The sequence below is a fragment of the Acanthopagrus latus genome, chromosome 13 (genome assembly GCF_904848185.1).
Source record: "Acanthopagrus latus isolate v.2019 chromosome 13, fAcaLat1.1, whole genome shotgun sequence".
Lineage (NCBI taxonomy): Eukaryota > Metazoa > Chordata > Actinopteri > Spariformes > Sparidae > Acanthopagrus > Acanthopagrus latus.
This window is the reverse complement of record NC_051051.1, coordinates 676,693-695,508: the sequence shown is the minus strand read 5'-3', so window position 1 is coordinate 695,508 and position 18,816 is coordinate 676,693. Positions and strand designations below refer to the sequence as shown.

General features: G+C 42.4%; 1 protein-coding gene across 2 annotated transcripts in view; it reads left to right on the top strand.

Annotated features, from left to right (window-relative positions):
- The window catches only part of LOC119031956 (gamma-aminobutyric acid receptor subunit beta-2), a 62,369-nt gene that overhangs the window by 3,224 nt on the left and 40,329 nt on the right, over positions 1-18,816 (top strand). The gene's annotated exons all lie outside the window — the stretch shown is intronic.

The window sequence follows — 18,816 nt, the reverse complement described above, 5'->3', positions numbered from 1 at the left end:
TTTGTTCTCTTCTTCTTCCCTCCCGCCGGTTGACCTCTGCTGGTGGAATTAGCAGGTTTTCATCCTCTCTGTGCAGATGTGTCCTGCTGCTGCAGTTGTTTTTGGCGTTGCTGGTGTGATGTGAGTCATGTTGTTGTGATGTCAGGGAGTGATTACACACAGATGTATTTTTGGCAGCAGCACCCAAAGGCTGTTCCTCATGTTGTTATCTTTGTGCTCCTGTGGACTGTGTTGGTGTGTACAGATGAGATGAGAAAACAGATGATGCAAATGTCTATTTGCATGTATTTATGCAGAAGACCCATGCACACACACACACACACACACACACACACACACACACACAGTGCAGGTCTACAGAGCCCTCCACAGTGTCACTGGATTCTTAATTAAAGGGATGTTTTTTCCTGTGTAACCGATGCAAGAGCTTGAGAGCCGCCTTACATTGTGAGTGCTGTAAGTACAGTAGGTTTACTGTAAGTGCAGATGGGATTTACTTACAAGAATCAAGTGCTTAAGTATTATGCAAATGGCTAAATCTAGAAACATAATCACATAATGCACAAGAGCCATTTCATTCAGTTCATACAGAACTTTTTAAAGCAGAAAGTGTTTTTATGTGCGACAGAAATGTTGATATAGCACAAGAAAGAGTTCAGTCATTGTGTTGAGGCTGCATCAGTGCATCATACTTATCTTATTTTATCAGTAGATCATTTTTGTTGTGTTTCCAAAGAGTTTTTGTGAACTGAGCTCAACAGTCTATATTTTAATTGTTGTGGTTTTATGATTTAAAGGAGCATTATGTAGACATTTGTCTCAGAAGAGAAATATCACTATCGACTGATTTTTTTCTACATAAACAAACTAAATTAACAAGCTGTGTTTGTTTTCATGACTGAATGAACAAAGTGATGTTAAAGAACAACACATCCTGTTTTACTTTGTTAACATGTGGCGGACCCTGCCACCTTTCTAGCTTCAAACAAAGTTCTGGGAACTTCTTTTCCTCTGAGAACAGCTCATTTATTCATTTATGAAAATTAATATTTCTGAGCTTATTTCTGAATTAACTCATTAATAATGTAATTATAAACATTTTGGGTTTTAATTGTGAAAATGCCCCTTTGATTTCATTTGTTTTATTCGTTTAGGTTATATTAATATTTGTGTCACACTCCATGTTGGGATCTTTTTAGTTCACTGCTTATTTAAAGGATGTGTTTGAATACTGTTCAACTCTATTCACTTTGTGTTGAAAAGCAAAGGGGACATAAATGTGTGGATTTTTTTAAAGCTGTCAACATGAGAAATTTCATCCAATATAATGTGGGTATGATAGAATAGATAACTATACGTAACATTAGGTGTGTGGACAGTTCAGTGTACCCCTTTAAATTAAGGTCCAGGGTTGTGATGATGTCACAGTTTCCAACCCAAATCAGTGGAGTCATTTTCAGTCCAGGTGCTGATGCTGATGTTCCCATGCAAACTGTTTTCAAAACACTGTTTACCAAATATAATTTTGATTTCAGAAATGTCCCCAGTGTAAATGACACCTATGATATTATTATATTACCATTACACCATCGTTGACGTGGTACGTCGGCCAGGCCTGAAGGTGTAGCAGTTTATTATACACATGGTCCGTGTCCTATAAGTGAGCCAACAGGACAGTGCAGGTGTGTTGTGTTCACTGCTATCGTCTCCTCTGCGCTACAACCTTCAGAACAACAAACACAGAGTATACCCCGGCTTTATCACTCCTGCCCAGAAGTACGTCAGCACCGGCGTTTTTATTCACACACACACCCGCACGCACACATGGCCGAACAAAAAACATCCCGCTCTCCATCCAAACACACAAAGCCAGCAGCGTCTTTGATCATCCCATTCTTTTGTCAGGTTTGGCCCACTAAACACCCTCTAATGTGAGGGGGGAATCATTACCACCTGACCCATTGGAGTCTCATGAAAAGAAGAGGCCACATGTGTGCGTAAATGGTTTCGGCATCTTTGATCTGCTCCCCTTCCTATAAATGTAACCACTTTTCAGGATAGCAGCTGGTGTAGAAGCACTTTCCTTTCTTCCATTTCCTCTCCCCCATCTGGCCGCCTGTCTGCCACTTATTTTGGTGCGGGGACAGAACCACCCTGTGTACTTTCTTTTTAGAGCTGATAAGGAAGAGGCTAGAGGATAATGGAGAGATGTCACTGAGGGATGCATTCAACAGTGTCCCATTAACCATTATGGTGGAGCGGGACATCCATGCTTTGGTGTATATTAACAACATATTCTCCTGCCACCTGACCACCTCCACTCCCCGCTGAAGACCTCACATTAGAAGCAGAGACATAAACGGGTGAAAACATATTGTATTTTTATATTTGATTTTTCCAGAGGGGCCATTAAAATAAGGAACTGCAAAGAGGTTTATCTTGAACCATCTGTTTTAGCACTTTGTTACCAATGTCACAGAGCAGAAACCCATTTAGAAACAACACGGGCCTCTAGCTCACTTTATATGAGTCACCAAACTAAGTATGCAAGCTTTCAAGCGTGAGCTGCTCAAAGAGCATGAAGTCCTCTCCGGTATTTCTCGTGAAAGCGGTTCTTATGTCCCAGTGCAGCATCAAGACAGTGTGAAATAGAAGCGATGAAATGTTTGGCCATTTACTCAAATACTCTACTGTACAATTTTATACAATTTTGAGGTACTTGTATTTCCATTTTCACCTACTTTATACTTCCACTCCACTGCATTTTGAAGGTAAATGAGGAACTTCAGATTGCATGTTGCATTACAGCCAAAGTAGTGCATACTTTAAAAGTCCCATATGTAACAATTGGCAACCTGTCAAATTCAATCTCAAAACAAATAGGAGGCAGCATATCAGCAGAGCTTTGGACTGGGTGAGCTGGTTAGCATGCTTACTTCACTACATATCTCTAAAACACAGTAGATATAATGGCACAACTGCTATTTCATCACATACAGTTGATAAATTGAGTTCATGTTCTCAACTGTCATTTTAACATGTTGCCGTTTAATTTATTTAGTTATTTTAGGCTGGTTTGACAATCAGAAAAAAAATGAAGATCAGATCTGATAATTGGCCACTGGGCCACTATTTCATATATACACACATACACAAATCACTTTTGTGAGTACATTTATTGCTAGAAGTTAATTTTGGTGTACATTTCTATCATTTCTATCAGATACTTGAAGACTTTTACCAGGTGACTTGTGACTTTTACCAAAGTAATATTTTAATACACTATCTTTTATTCAAGTATAACTTCTGGGTACTTTTTACAGCATTCAGAAACAGTCACTTTGGTCTACATGAAGCAGGTAAATAGACACTTTTTTTTTTTTTTTCATTTATTGACTTTCAGAATCCTACAGATTACATGTCATGACCATTTCATGACCTGAACGTTTCCCTTAACATAAGTGCTTTCGTTGTCTAAATCTTCCCACAGACAGAGTCTGATGTCACAATCCTGCACTTTGTTCGGCCACCATCTGCTCCACCCTCCACACCGCTACACCAGCACCAGCATGTTGGATGACATTAATGCAAACAATGAAAACATCTTTTTTTTTGCGGATGCTCCTCAAAGGCTGCCCTGAGCTGCTGTCCATATGATGAACCACCCCTGCATTAATACATTAGTTTGAAAGTTGTTTCAATATAAACACATTTTCTGGATTTTAGCTGCCACGTGAATACTGTGTTGGACATCACAGCTAACCTGTTCTTAGTGAAGGAGAAGCCTCTTAAATCAGCAGTAACCGATGACTGGTGTTCTACCTCTGCTCTACTACTGAGTCATATACCATGTAGAAAACTACATTACATGCCACTTAGGCCTGGAGCCAGACATAGAATGAGGAGGCAATGGCTGGTGTTCATTACATACCCATGAAAGGTCACTTGTTCCTGGGTGTCAGAGCCAAAGTCCCAAAGCCTTCTAGGGTGAAAAAGGACAGGATTTGATTGTGTAAGACCCCGGGGTCAAATTTTTCACCCGTGCATATGTGACAGAGAGGGAGAGAGATAGAGATAGATGGCAAAGAGAGTGCTGACATTAACACGTTACCATGTGGAGAGCCAGAAGCAGCGCTGGTGTTGGAGGGAAGGTCATGTACCTCGTGGTGCTGAGGGTTCATTCTGCATGACTCAGAGGTGGACATACAGAGAGGGATATGTACACTGAATACCAATGTCATGTTAGACATTCAACCCAAGGCGAGTGGCTTCATAGCCCTTAATTCATGCACTGCTAAAGCAGGCGTGAGGAGGCATCAGCTGATTCCTTTTCATTTCTATTTTCTCTGCTGCCATTTAAGGCTCAGTATTTGCTTTGGGTTGAGCTACTGAGCACTTGAATTCTAAGCCAACAGTTTTCACAGGGGAAGAAATACTCCTATCTGAGGATGAACTACACTTCTTATCCTCTTCCAAAAGGCAGAAATACCATTATTGATGTGCATAAAGGTCAAGAGGAGCTTATTGATCGTTGGAGAGGGACTATGAAATTCAGAGCCCCCATTTTAGTACCCGTTTTTTCCACCTTACAGCAGAAGACATCTCTGAAGGGTTGTCTGCTGTAAACGCATCATGATAGCACTCAAAACGAGGCCAGCACAATATGTTATACAAATGTGATGCATTCTAATGGATGCTGGCTGAAAGGCAAAGAGATTATTGCTTGCCATATGATAGTACAAGGAAAGAAAGATTGAGGAAGCACTTATGTGGTATTCACTAATAACTCATCCGGACCTGAGAGCTTTAAAATGATATTAAGTCTGCATCTGTCGTTGTATATAAATCTACTTCACAGCAACCATCAATACTATGTTGCGGATGTGGGCGGAGCTGCACATTGATGAGCGCCTGACATTAGCCAAAATAATAAGTCAATCAATATGATTTAAATAGCTGTTAATGGCATGGCTTTAAACATTTTATGCCCAGTATGTAAAGGCAAAGGTGAGGAAAAAAGTGAGTGCATTGTAATGTTAATGAAACTAAATCATTGATTAATGATATAATCAATCTTTTAAGATAAAGAACGACTTTTACTTTCTTGAAATCATACAGGGACACTGTTTGGTCTCACACACTTCTATCTGGCTGACTGCAGTCAATGATCCAAACACATGGTGGTTGCATAGTAACTAACGAGTAAGTAGAGGCAATGTGCACAGACTGAAACATGTTTCAATTCTAGGGTGAAAAATAAATGTGGCAGACTCAATTGAAATGTGCAGACATGTGAGGGCACTCTTTTTGTCCAATTGGTCCTAAATTATCTTTATATCGTCGTCAAACTCATAAAGAGTTTGTCCGCATCAGAAGAATGACCATATAAAGTAAAACAAAACAGCGATGTCAGTACGACCCATATTTACGTTTGTTGTTAGGTGGCGACCTCCAGCTTCTGCAGTAGTTGGTGGTGCGGTGGAAGATGGACAAGTATTTGTTTTTCCTAAACCTAACCAACCATCTGCCCTGCCTAAACCTTACCAAATATTTCTAATCCCAACCAAGTAGTTTTATTGGAACAGTGATCTGTGATGACAAGCGATCGAGTCAGTCATTTTACGTATAGGGATAAGTTGTGAGTAGCAGGGGTCTGCATTCATCTCCAGACATAAACTTGATATTTAATGGACAAATACAGTTTATCAGATTTATGTAACATGAGTCCAAAGAGTTGCTGTTGGTTGGGATATTGTACAGCACAAAGTAAAACAGAAAAGAGCAGTTAGCTTTAAAGGGTCATTATAATACTCAAAATGACTGCATCAAAAGTTTGAATTACTCCTTTAGAGTCACTCTTGTAGAGTCTCCTTCAAATCCACCGTCTATATTAAGCTTGCTATCAGAATAGAGCAGACATGAACATACTTGTTCACTTGAGATGCCTTGTTCACTCTGTCTGTCAAACATACACACAGTCATTGATCCTAAACTTTCACCAGTCTCCAGTCATGTTTCCTCATAAACTGGTGTATGAATTGAGCTACCTGGAAGTAACTGAATTACGTAACAGAGAGAGCGCAGAGTCAAACTCACCCAGGGTTCAACAAGGATTTGACTTGGACAGGATTCGTGCAAATACAATGCGTAAAAACAGCCAGGCTAACAAAACGGCACTGATTAATTTGAACTGCTTAGGAAGATGATACATTGTAAGTAGAGGACGACCCAGACTCATCTCCCACCTACAGTTCCAAGATTTAAGAATTGGCTTAAACAGGATTTGAAACACATTAAAGGAAACTAAGTGGTGCAGTGCACTGTAGATGGAACATCACTGCACATTTAATAACTGCATGTGGAAAGTTAGAGTGAAGATGGAAGAAAACAGCAGCCTGTTGAGACATTAAGACCATAAACATCATTGAAAACAGCTCTTGTGTTTTAGATGAGATGATTGGTTAACCTTATCCTTCCTGTTTGCAGTGTCAGCTTGTTATACTGCACTGCACTGACTCTGCTGTCATCATATAAAACAGTGGGAATCATTCAATTAAGAGTTACACAAGAACAATCTCACAATCTCAGAGGCGGAGACTAATTTCACTCATTTAAATGTGCCATGAAGAAACCAAATTAATCCCCCGTGCAGCACAAGCATGGATGCAGATACATTTAACCACACTGCATGTTGACAAAACCCTTAAAATCAAACAGCAAACAGCATCCTCAAAAAGTTGATATGGGATTTGTATTACTAGCAAGTATTAGGAGGTACATGCTGAGATTGATAGGTGGACACTGGAGGAAAGACGTTGTGTACCGTCAATCCTCTTTTGGACCCGCAGGGCCAGAGTTCTGTATGAACTGACACACTGGTGCGGCTTTATGCTGGAGCTGCTGGTTCTGTGTGAACAAACAAAGGCAAGAAATGACGAACCTCTGCTGCAGAGATAATGCAGAGTCTCTGTGGGGCTACTGACTCACCATGGTAGCAACCTGTCACGTCTTGCCACGTAACATAGTCGGACTAACTGTACACTCTTCTATACATGTGAGCATAATTTACTAAATGAACATCATGCTGTACAAAGGAAGACTGTCAACTAGTGACTGAGACTGTAAACTCATAAGGAAACTGTACTGAGGTGATAACCTGAACGTCCTTCTGGATTATAAATTAATCAAATGCTCTTAATGTGATTCATTCCCCTTAACTCTTCACTGTCAACTCTCTAGTTCAGAGTCTGTAACTCCAGCTGACCTTGTGGTCAATATAGGTGGTGGCTGATATCTTCTGAAGCTATTATCCTTTGGGAACTTATTATTTTCATTTATTTTAGTACTTTATTTATTAGGCTTTTGCATGGTGCCCCTTGGGTGGCAGAATATTTTCAGCCCACTCTGTAGTTTTCTATTTTTCTTTTTTATAAACGTTTCATTAGACCATTTCTTTTCCATCTGGCTTCCTTTTTCTGAACCAGAAGACTTGGCAACAAAGAAAAAAAAAAGTAACATACATAGAAGATGTATACGTTACATACCAATACGGAAAAACTCAGCAGAGGAAAGTCACAAGAGATGGTGGACAAACAAGGGGTGGATGCAATGTAGGAGATAAGTGCTGAAACACCTCTATATGCTCCAACTTGTTGATGAAGGTCATCAGTCATCCAGATCAGGTTACAGCTAGCTGCTGTACTGTCGGAAACTGGACTTGTGTCAGTTTTTTGAAGACGTTTATAGAGGCTTCTTCACTTATAACTAGCTGGAGGGGAGCTGCAGGCTTTGTATGGGCTTGCCCAGGCAGTGTGTGGGAGTGTCCCGACAGTGTTGGCTTGATCAGGGAGAGTGTGGGAGTGTCCAGTCAGAGTGTGGGAATGTCCAGGCAGAGTATGGGAGTGTCCAGATAGAGTGTGGGAGTGTCCCGACAGTATGTGGGAGTGTCCCAGCAGTGTTGGCCTGATCAGGGAGAGTGTGGGAGTGTCCAGTCAGAGTGTGGGAGTGTCCAGGCAGAGTATGGGAGTGTCCAGATAGAGTGTGGGAGTGTCCCAGCAGAGTGTGGGAGTGTCCCGGGAGTGTTGGGTTCATCAGATAGACTGTGGGAATGTCCAGGCAGAGTGTGGGAATGTCCAGGCAGAGTGTGGGAGTGTCCAGATAGTGTTGGCTTGATCAGGGAGAGTGTGGGAGTGTCCAGTCAGAGTGTGGGAGTGTCCTGCCAGTATGTGGGAGTGTCCCGGGAGTGTTGGCTTCATCAGGGAGAGTGTGGGAGTGTCCAGATAGAGTGTGGGAGTGTCCCAGCAGAGTTGTATACGTTACATACCAATACAGAAAAACTCAGCAGAGGAAAGTCACAAGGGATGGTGGACAAACAAGGGGTGGATGCAATGTATGAGATAAGATAACACCTCTATATGCTCCAACTTGTTGATGAAGGTCATCAGTCATCCAGATCAGGTTACATCTAGCTGCTGTACTGTTGGAAACTGGACTTGTGTCAGTTTCTTGAAGACGTTTAGAGTGTGGGAATGTCCAGGCAGAGTGTGGGAATGTCCAGGCAGAGTGTGGGAGTGCCCAGATAGAGTGTGGGAGTGTCCCAGCAGAGTGTGGGAGTGTCCCGGGAGTGTTGGCTTTATCAGGGAGAGTGTGGGAATGTCCAGGCAGAGTGTGGGAGTGTCCAGATAGAGTGTGGGAGTGTCCAGATAGAGTGTGTCCCAGCAGAGTGTGGGAGTGGTCAGGCAGTGTGTGGGAGTGTCCCGGGAGTGTTGGCTTCATCAGATAGACTGTGGGAATGTCCAGGCAGAGTGTGGGAATGTCCAGGCAGAGTGTGGGAGTGTCCAGATAGTGTTGGCTTGATCAGGGAGAGTGTGGGAGTGTCCAGTCAAAGTGTGGGAGTGTCCTGGAAGTATGTGGGAGTGTCCCGGGAGTGTTGGCTTCATCAGGGAGAGTGTGGGAATGTCCAGATAGAGTGTGGGAGTGTCCCAGCAGAGTTGTATACGTTACATACCAATACAGAAAAACTCAGCAGAGGAAAGTCACAAGGGATGGTGGACAAACAAGGGGTGGATGCAATGTATGAGATAAGATAACACCTCTATATGCTCCAACTTGTTGATGAAGGTCATCAGTCATCCAGATCAGGTTACATCTAGCTGCTGTACTGTTGGAAACTGGACTTGTGTCAGTTTCTTGAAGACGTTTAGAGTGTGGGAATGTCCAGGCAGAGTGTGGGAATGTCCAGGCAGAGTGTGGGAGTGTCCAGATAGAGTGTGGGAGTGTCCCATCAGAGTGTGGGAGTGTCCTGGCAGTGTTGGCCTGATCAGGGAGAGTGTGGGAATGTCCAGGCAGAGTATGGGAGTGTCCAGATAGAGTGTGGGAGTGTCCTGGCAGTATGTGGGAGTGTCCCGGGAGTGTTGGCTTCATCAGGGAGAGTGTGGGAATGTCCAGGCAGAGTGTGGGAGTGTCCAGATAGAGTGTGGGAGTGTCCCAGCAGAGTGTGGGAGTGTCCCGGCAGTGTGTCGGAGTGCCCTGTCATTAAGGACATGAGTGCTGAGTTCCAGCTTGTTCCAACTTGCATTCCTCATACATGTGCATCCCTGTAGAGTTTCAGTAATCTGTTTAGATCAGAATCATGTGCCTTGAATGAATGTTTAGTGGTGTTATTTATTTATGTATTATGTATTATTGATGTTATATAGGGAAGGAAAAAATACATTTAATGCAAAACAAGTGATACTAAAATCATCATCTGACACAAACACAGTGCAACGATCAACATACGGAGAACAAAAACTCTGGAAATAACTAAGTATTTACTTGGGCACTGTGTGGACTAACAGTTGGCCAACAAATCCAAAACACTAAGACTGATAGGCAGTAAATCAAAAGCCAGCCAGATGGCCCTAAATAAACAGGTACTGTATAGTCAGGGAAAATAGAAAGGAGGCTTAAACAGTAAAGCAAACACAGATAGTTTGGCAAACTGTGAGCAATCCTCTATGCTGGGTCAGCAGGTGACTGAGTCAGGTGTTGAGGAGCATAACCAGGAAATCTCAAGAGCAACAGCTGGTGGGCAGGTGAGGAACACTGAGAGAGGGAGCAGTGAGAGAAACTGGAGGCAGAGGAGGGCGGAGAGGTAGCCGGAGCAGCTGTCGCCATGACAAGATTAGCACAGGTTTTTGTGCAGTCAAAATCTCTTAAGCTGTGTGTACAAAGATGTCTGTGTGAATGGTGACTGAAGCGTTAGGCCACTACTATTTCAGTGCTCGCTGCAGATATCTCTTAAATCTCATCACGAGTCTTCAGGCTTCATAGCTGCCAACACTCTGGCTTTGTATTCTGTCAAAGTCTTTCAATTTGGTTTTGCTCCATGTTCCAGCACACTGTGCAACCTCTGAACTCTGTCTTAGACATTTAATTATCTTTCAAAAAATGCTGCTAATTATTTGCATTCCTCCTCTTGCCTGTTTATTTGTATACCTACATGCATCTGTTGACCAGCAGGTCAGATAGTGAACATGGTAAACAACCTGCTAACATGCAGTTCTCATTCATCTTATCATTTTACTCAATGCACTGCTTCACTCAAGTAAAGTTAAAATGTTTCCACGCTGAGAACCTGCAGCAACAGTTTGTGTCATGTGGATTCTTCATGTGTTCGATCGTATCATCTAAACATAAACAGATATGGAAGACTTTTTGGCCATCGACTGCAACATTCAGCATTGATAGATGGAGTGACATCACAGCCCACTCATGCACACACTGCTCCAGCATCATCAAGATGTACCACTCGGATCATTATTAATGTTACAGACACTGCTTATTGTACAATTAGTAACACAGCTGTAAATGTCAGGGGAAGGAAGGCGTGTAATCAATTCCCCCAGGTTACACAAGCTCACTAGTTAGACATCTGATTCACTGTTGCCTGTGACAGTGAATGATGGGGTGGATGTTTGGCCATCAGACAGCAGCCCGTTCTCTGCAGCTGGAGGTCTGTTAAACCACTTAAACAGCAGCATCTTGTGTTCTTGTCGCAGAGTGGAACGGAGGGGAATTGACAGCGTATTGCCGTTGTGCCGTTCGCTCATCGCAGGGAAATAACTTCCACACCTGTCCTGTGTCGAGCTCATATTGCTGTCCTCTGCTGCACCTCCACCCTCTGTGCTCCTCTCAGTCTCTGCAGTATGTATGTGTGTCGTTGTAGCCGTGTTTCATTTTAGAAACAAGAAATGTGCGTCCATCAGTTGTTCGAAGATCAGACAACTTCTATTAATATTTGTACAGGTGATCAGTGAGGGTCCGGGACAGAGGATGAGGAGGATGAGGAAGATGAGGAGGCTAATCAGGCATCGATTTTAGTTTTTGTCATACTTGACAGACTGTTGATGGATTTTACTTTTCACACTTCCACAGTCACTTTTTTATGAACGCACACTATTTGCACCAGGCACTCGACCACTGCTGCCTGGAGTGTGTAAGCATCCCCTCTGTGTTGTGTCATGGGGATAACACTCATCACTGTGTGGGACCTATTTTTAGATTGTTAATCAAGGTAACGTGTTCAGACTGACACACTCAGTATGATATCCCATAAAGTGTGAGTAGAGTATGATTGCTTCATTTCAGCTCATCCATCCGCAGTGACCTAACAGAGGTCAAAAACGTGTGTGTGTGTGTGTGTGTGTGTGTGTGTGTGCAGCTACAGTAGTCTGTTTGGTTTCATGTTTTGTGTCCCAGCCTTAACTAGGTCTACATATAAGCTATGTAACATAATTCACAGGACATCTTGCACCTGTTGCTACACAATTCTTGTTTGCAGTGTTTATAACACTTTGATAGTATAGAAAACACCTGAATCTGATTATTATGAGACAGAAGTTGTGCGAATGACGATTAACATATATATGATTCCTAAGTTGATTGATGGACTTTTGGTTATGATAGATATCAGAAATACATACAGACATTTTTACAAATATTTACTTAATTTGATGACAAGCTTGAGGAAAATTGTGCCTGTCAGACTGAATTTTGCATTTTGCACTGCTTCATTGTGAAAATACAGATCCCAGGTTTTGTCAGACATGATGTAGGTGCTGACTACAAACACAACTCATGACATCATAAGAACCTTATATGTTGAACACGTGTATGTTGGAGTAAACATGAATGTAATGCTGTGATCCTGTGAGTTACCAGACACTGTGCCACAAGCATGATTCTGAAGCTTGAAGGTTTTTTAAGGTAACAAAGTTATAACATGTTGCATTTAATAAAGCTGAGTTCACAACAAAGGTGATGTCACTGACACACCTCACTGGTTCCTTTTATGGATGACAGATGTGCAGGCATTAAAAAGTGATTTGATTGTGATTGGATCAATGCTGCCTGTTCACTCAGGCCAACAATAACATCTGTCTACTGAGTCTTAATCAAACCATGGTTCTAGAGATGAACAGACACAGCATAAAGTTCTGTCAATGAAAACACCTCTTTTGTTATAGTGACAGAACAAATAAGCGTTCAGAGAGATCTGAAATCTGTCTCACACACTCGTACACCTGAACTAAAGAAGCAGTCAGCAGTCAGTGTTATAAACAATCACGTCTTTCATTTTTTTTACTATTTAGCAGTTTTAATGGAAACCATTTTCAAAAAGCTCCATTTTGGAGAGTTTGATGGTACCAGTATGAATAAGAAGCCAACATAAAGAGAAGTGGTGCGTGTTGAAAGGCCTTTGTCTTTGATAAATGTCTTTTTGAATCGTTTGTATAGATTTCTATGTTCTTTACTGTTACTGAACAGATTCACTCACACGCCTCTCCCGTTTTTCTCATGTCATCCAAACCAAACAATCGGTCTTGTGGGTCATTGTGGTCTGACTCATGTCCAACACTAACACACAGATTTCACAGCGCGTGAAAACCCATACTGCCAATTGTCAGTGAGGCACAGGACCAGATCCTGCTTTATCACAGCTTGTCAAAACACAAGAAGCTGATAATGGACAAACAGGGGAGGCGGCGGGTGTGGATTGGTTTTCACAGCCGCTGAACATGACACTGAGAACTGATGATGGGAGCCGTGGAGAGAGATAATGAAGCAGTTTTTCTTGGTTTGAGTGATGCTTTAGCTTCACTTCACGTTTTCCAGTTGTCTGTACTTTCACTAATATTGTGGTGCTTCATCATGCAATCTGAGTTAAACTTGAGGTATACATTTCTGTGAAAATCAGAAAAATAAAAACTAGTCTTCTTGGGGTTGAGAACAAGTGCAGCTGTGGTACTCTTAAAAAGGTTTTACATCAGCACGTATGCTAAAGATGAAGCCAGCGCTTTTAATTATTCAGCTTTATATTGTCAGCTGTGGGAGTGTATTCAAAGAAAGATGAAGTGAAAAGGAAACCTGGATGAGATGCGAGTCAGGCATGTTCTTCCCTTCCAGTAACTCTAGTTTCTCCCACTTGTGCATCCTTTTGTATTTGTGTATGAAGGAACAATGCATTGTAAGTAGTCTGCAGTAAATGTGCAGTCAGTCCTGCCCTTAAGCTTTAAACAAAGAGTACAAAAAGGACTTTTTGTTGTTTCACTGATCAGTTTTTAATACTGTACGAGAAATTAGGATGGTAGATTTTTATTCTCCCCCAAAGGCAGTGAAACCAACACCAGGTCTGTAATCTTGATCTCTCTCATCAGTTGAAGAGGCTGGTTGGGGTGAGCTGAGGAGAGGAACAACAAATAATACTGTGAGGATTAGTGTTGACAGAGATGTATGGGTGAGATGCACTGTCATCCCAGAGTTGTTAGGACTCCTGTTTGTTTGTTCTTGTGTCTGGTTTTTGGTTTCTTGTATTTGATTTACATCTTTGTCATGTCCTCGTCATGTCATTAGTGTCTGTGTATTTAGTCTCTGTGTTCCCCTCACTCCTTGTCTGGTCATTGTTTTCTGTTTCTGTATGCTCTTGTCCATGCTCTTCCTGAATGGTATGTGTTCTTTGGATTTTGATTTCTGGTTTCTGATGTTTGATTTGAACTTTGATTTTTTCTTTGTACTTTGTCTTGCCTTTAATTTGTTACTTTGCCATGCTGTTTTGGTTGTTACTTTGTTTCTTGTCCCCGTTTTGTCTGCCTTGTTTTTTTGCATTCGGTTTTTGCTAAATTAAAGCTTGCCTTTTGTTCCTCTTGATCATTGCCTCCCGTGTGTAACTGCGTTTGGGTCCACCTTCCCTTTCCTTAGTTTTCCCCTTTAAACCCCCATCTGACAAGAGTGCCCTGATGCTCACATCAAATTATTGTTATTTGTTATTGCATGTTTTAATTTCACTGTCTTCCAACCTGTTCAACATGTTTTAGGGTGAAGCTTTGAAATCTGAGAATAATGTGTATGTGCACCTTTGTCAGGCCACAGTATCTTCTGACATAGAGTAAATAGGTGATAGGTAAATTCAATTAAATTATTTGGTATTCAAAAAGATGCAAAGTGGCATTCAAGAAAACTTAACAGTTTACAGATAATGTTGCAGATACAGTATAAACTGCAAAGCCCAAATTTAAGTCACATTTCAGTGCAGGTGGGCTCGACTGATGGGACACTACAGGATGAGGCTGTTTCTACCTGTCAGTGCTGCTGTAGAGGCCACAGAGAGGTGATCATCTATATGTGATGCAGCTTTACACCAACATTAGTCTGTATGTGCAGGACTTTGAAAAACAGGCAACTCCTTTCCCACTGCCAATAAGTGAGCTTACCTTTCCTTTTAGTTTCTCCGGTGTGTCGTGTCTCAACATCACAAATGTCCAGACAACAGGTAGAGAGCAGCAGGTCACATTTAAAGGTGTTATGTGCCTCTATCATAGCATTGTGCCTGAAAAGGGATACGGATACATTTTCCATTGAAAGTTAATTCATTTAAAAATTTTCTTTGAGCAAATGCTTAAATTTGACTCATTGATAGATATTAGTTAGATTTGAAAACAACACCTCCTCCTGTTCTACACAAGATCTGATGATTCATATTCAGTCCTGCCAGCTGTGGTCGGTCAGAAACTTCAGTGGTTTCAATTAATGATTTCCCTGTCCTCTGTTGGCTCACCGGTCCATTCTTATTACACTGACATCCACTGTTGGATGCTCACATGTGCGCCCACACACACACACACACACACACACACACACACACACACACACACACACACACACACACACACACACACACTCTAAAGCTGACACCCTCCTAAAGCACCCCTGTGTCTCTTGTAGGTCAGCCCAACTGTGAGGAGATATTGCTTCTTCAAGGGTGTCCTTGCTCAAGGAAAAACTGTATGCAGGCCATCAAATCTGGACTCGCACAAACTGTACAATAGACTCACACAGACACACACACACACACACACACACACACACACACACACACACACACACGCACAGACACACCTGCATAAACTGGATTTGTGGTTCATGTGTAGGCTGATAACCAGTTTTCTGTACTCACTCAGGCTCTGTATATATGTGCCATCGATCCACATTGTGCATGTATTGCATTATCTCATTGTTGACAATGTGTAGATGTGCTGTGTGCTTCTGGGCACTCTGTCTGAATAGCAATCAGCTTCTTCCTCAGTTCCCCAGACCTCCATAATGCATGAGATGTGGGACTCGTCTAATGGATCAGCGTACGGGTACTTGTATCTAAAATGTGGGGTAGTCAAAGGACAGCTGTTGAGAGCTTCAGTGGCACCAAAAAGGCAGAAATGTTGCAGGTTATAGGAAAGCTGATATAGCTGAAAAGCATAATTTAAACACACATATGATATCAAGGAGGAGTTGGAGAAGTTGAACTTCTTTCCCATCTTCTCTTTGGCCCAGTTAACTTTTCCTCTATGTGAATGACAGCCAAGAGTGAAACCTCCATCAGCTTCCCTCTTTGTCTTCCAGTGGAATTCAAAAGCACCCTAATAATCTGTGTCCTGCTCTGCCCTCTCCTATTCTCTTCCCCATCAACCCCCCACCGATCGTCCCCCTTTCCGAATTGCCACTCCACTCTGCTCCTCTCCAGGGACACAAAAGGGCCTGCAGATGCTCCAATCAACTCCAATAAATTGCATGTAGTCAGTTAAGCTGCGCGACTGCCAACTGGCAAAGCTGCGAACCTGTGCTTTGGGAGGGCTCTGAGGAAAAAAAAAAAAAAGGTTCCTCTAAATTTGATTCACCTTCAGCAGCAAGCTCTCTTGAAAGCTCTGTCCAGGCCAGAGTAAATGATGAAAGAGCACGGGCGGAGAGGGGGATATATATACAGGGTGAGAGGGATGAGGGACACGGGGAAAGAGAGAGGAGTAGTATGATGGAAAGGGCGGCTAGACGAAGTACAAGTAAACAAACACGAGTCTGGGCTTTATTGAAATCCGTCATCTAGTATCCCACATGCCATAAACTGGGGGGACGGTCTCCAGAGAAGAAAAATACATAAAGTGTACCGAGACTAAGAGCTTGGCTCGGAGTAATGTCCTTACGGGAATTCAATTTCAAGTCCGACAACACACAAAAAGGCATACACTCTCTCACTGAGTGACCAGAAAACATCCACACACACACACACACACACACACACACACACACACACACACACACACACACACACACACAAACACATGTAGGTAGGTATTACTCTTCCATGTGAGTGTGGTGTTATCTATGAATTAGATAAAGAGCACCTGGATAAGGCATTTGACCTTCATCAAAATAAACTGACTCACATTTACTCAACAAAACATTACATTAAATGTAAGTCTTTACTTTGAACGTATGTAATAACATTTGATATTAATGTGACATGTAGTCAGAATACAATAAGTCACCTGTTTCTGCAGTGTAGTGACAGAGATTTCCTCTCCAACCCAGTGAATTGTCTGCAATAAACAAAGAATATTTGATTTTTATGCTCCACAAGGACAATAATACTAACTGAGGTTTGCTCTCACGCATCTGTTAGAAGAATTGACTTTTGGCCTCGGTGAGGACTTCTCTGTGCAAGTGCCCCTCCAGTTGTATATATGCATTTTAATGCATTTCTGCTTCAGCTGTCAGTCTGACTGATGTGTTAAAAAGATATTGACATTATTTATCCCGGAGCAAATGGGCCAAATGAAACCCCTGCAGCAGAGCCGGTATGCTTTCCTGTTGCAGATTTACTACATGCGGTGCACAAGCTGTTCCAGATACGGAGCCGAATCCTGACGACGCCTCACACAGATCTCCAGAGAATGAGGAATATATGTCACTCAGCTCTGTGGGGATCGGCATGTTTATTATTAGGCCTCTTTGGAAATGCTGTGCTCTGTGCCAGGTTCCTCATACCCTGTCGCTGACGGCATGAGGACCGTATGAGACAGGAAATTGAAAGCCACTTGTTGTTGGAGGGCTTTTTGGAGGACCTGAAGTAGCTGGATGATAGAGTGCCGTATGGACATATGGCTGAGTGGTGCAAGGATCACATTTCCTCCCCACTGAAGGTGTTTCAGAAAGGAGAGGGGGGAGCAAGACAGACAGAGAGGAAAGAGGAGAGGCAGGCTGCTTTAGGATTCAGTCCCACTCTTCAAGGTCAGTGCACTATAGAAATAATTTAAAACAACGTGTACCTCTTTTGGGTTTACCTCTTCCTTCTCAAAAGGAAAAATACTATTCCAGTTCAGTTTTACATCACATGTGAACTATCCTGCCCATCAGCTTCTCTAAATCAATCATTTGGTTCATTTAGTGCCATTTTTGGAAATGAGCACTCCCGGGCCTTCTGTCGGCAAGCTCTGAGATCGAGATATTCAAATGTGAATGCTTCACAGGGCCCTTCAAAAACCCATCTAGCACCTCAGAGGCTGATCCAACCACCTGTCATGTTCTCTAGACGGCTCCCTCGGCTGAGTCTGTTTAGTGGTAATGATCTAAGCCATTCACACTCACCTCCAGTGTGTTGCCGCTATGCAAATGGATGCAACAGGAACTCCTCTGAGATTGAAATGGAGAGATGGAGTAAGAATATAGGAAAGAGGGGAGGCTACAGGGAGAAGTCGATGGAAGGAGATTCATGTAAAGGAATTAGGGTAAATGGGAGATGAAATGGGAAAAAAATAACATGAAAGAGAGGCAAAAGGAAGTGGATGTGGCAGATGAGGAGAGGGATGAAAGAGGGGGCAGAGCGAGTAGCAGAGGGAGGTCATCACTGGTGCTGAAATCAGAGCCTGGAAGTGAAGAGCTGTGAGAATAAAAGCAATTTGCATCCCTGCTCCGCTGAGCTTTCCAGTGCCTTTCATTTACCCCTCTGCAGCACCACCCCAGCCCAATCCCCCCAGCACACTCACAGCACCATTCCACAGCTCTGACACGAAACTAGCTTCAATGGTGGTGGTAAGAAAAAAAATAGATAAAAATATAACCAGTACTCACTTTATTGTCACCAGTTCTGACCCCTCTCTCTTCCCCGTCCATTCGTTCTTCTCCCATCAGATCTTAAGACTCCCCAGCGTTCTCTCTTTCTTTGTACTTCATCTGTTCCCTACTTTCTGTTCAGTTATCCCCCACCTCATCTTCCACATCAAACTAAAAACAAAACAAGAGCACCACTCATCTGTTCAAATACTCTGTATGAACTACTGTATGTTTTACCAGAATGATGTGATGCCGTCGTGTTGTTGCTGTCGTTCCTCTGACATCATCATTAATGTTTCTCCAGGACCATCACTGAACACAACTCATCATTACATTCTGTAATGTCACAGCTTACTCTCCTGTGCAAAACAGATGTTAGAAGTTATCGTCTCA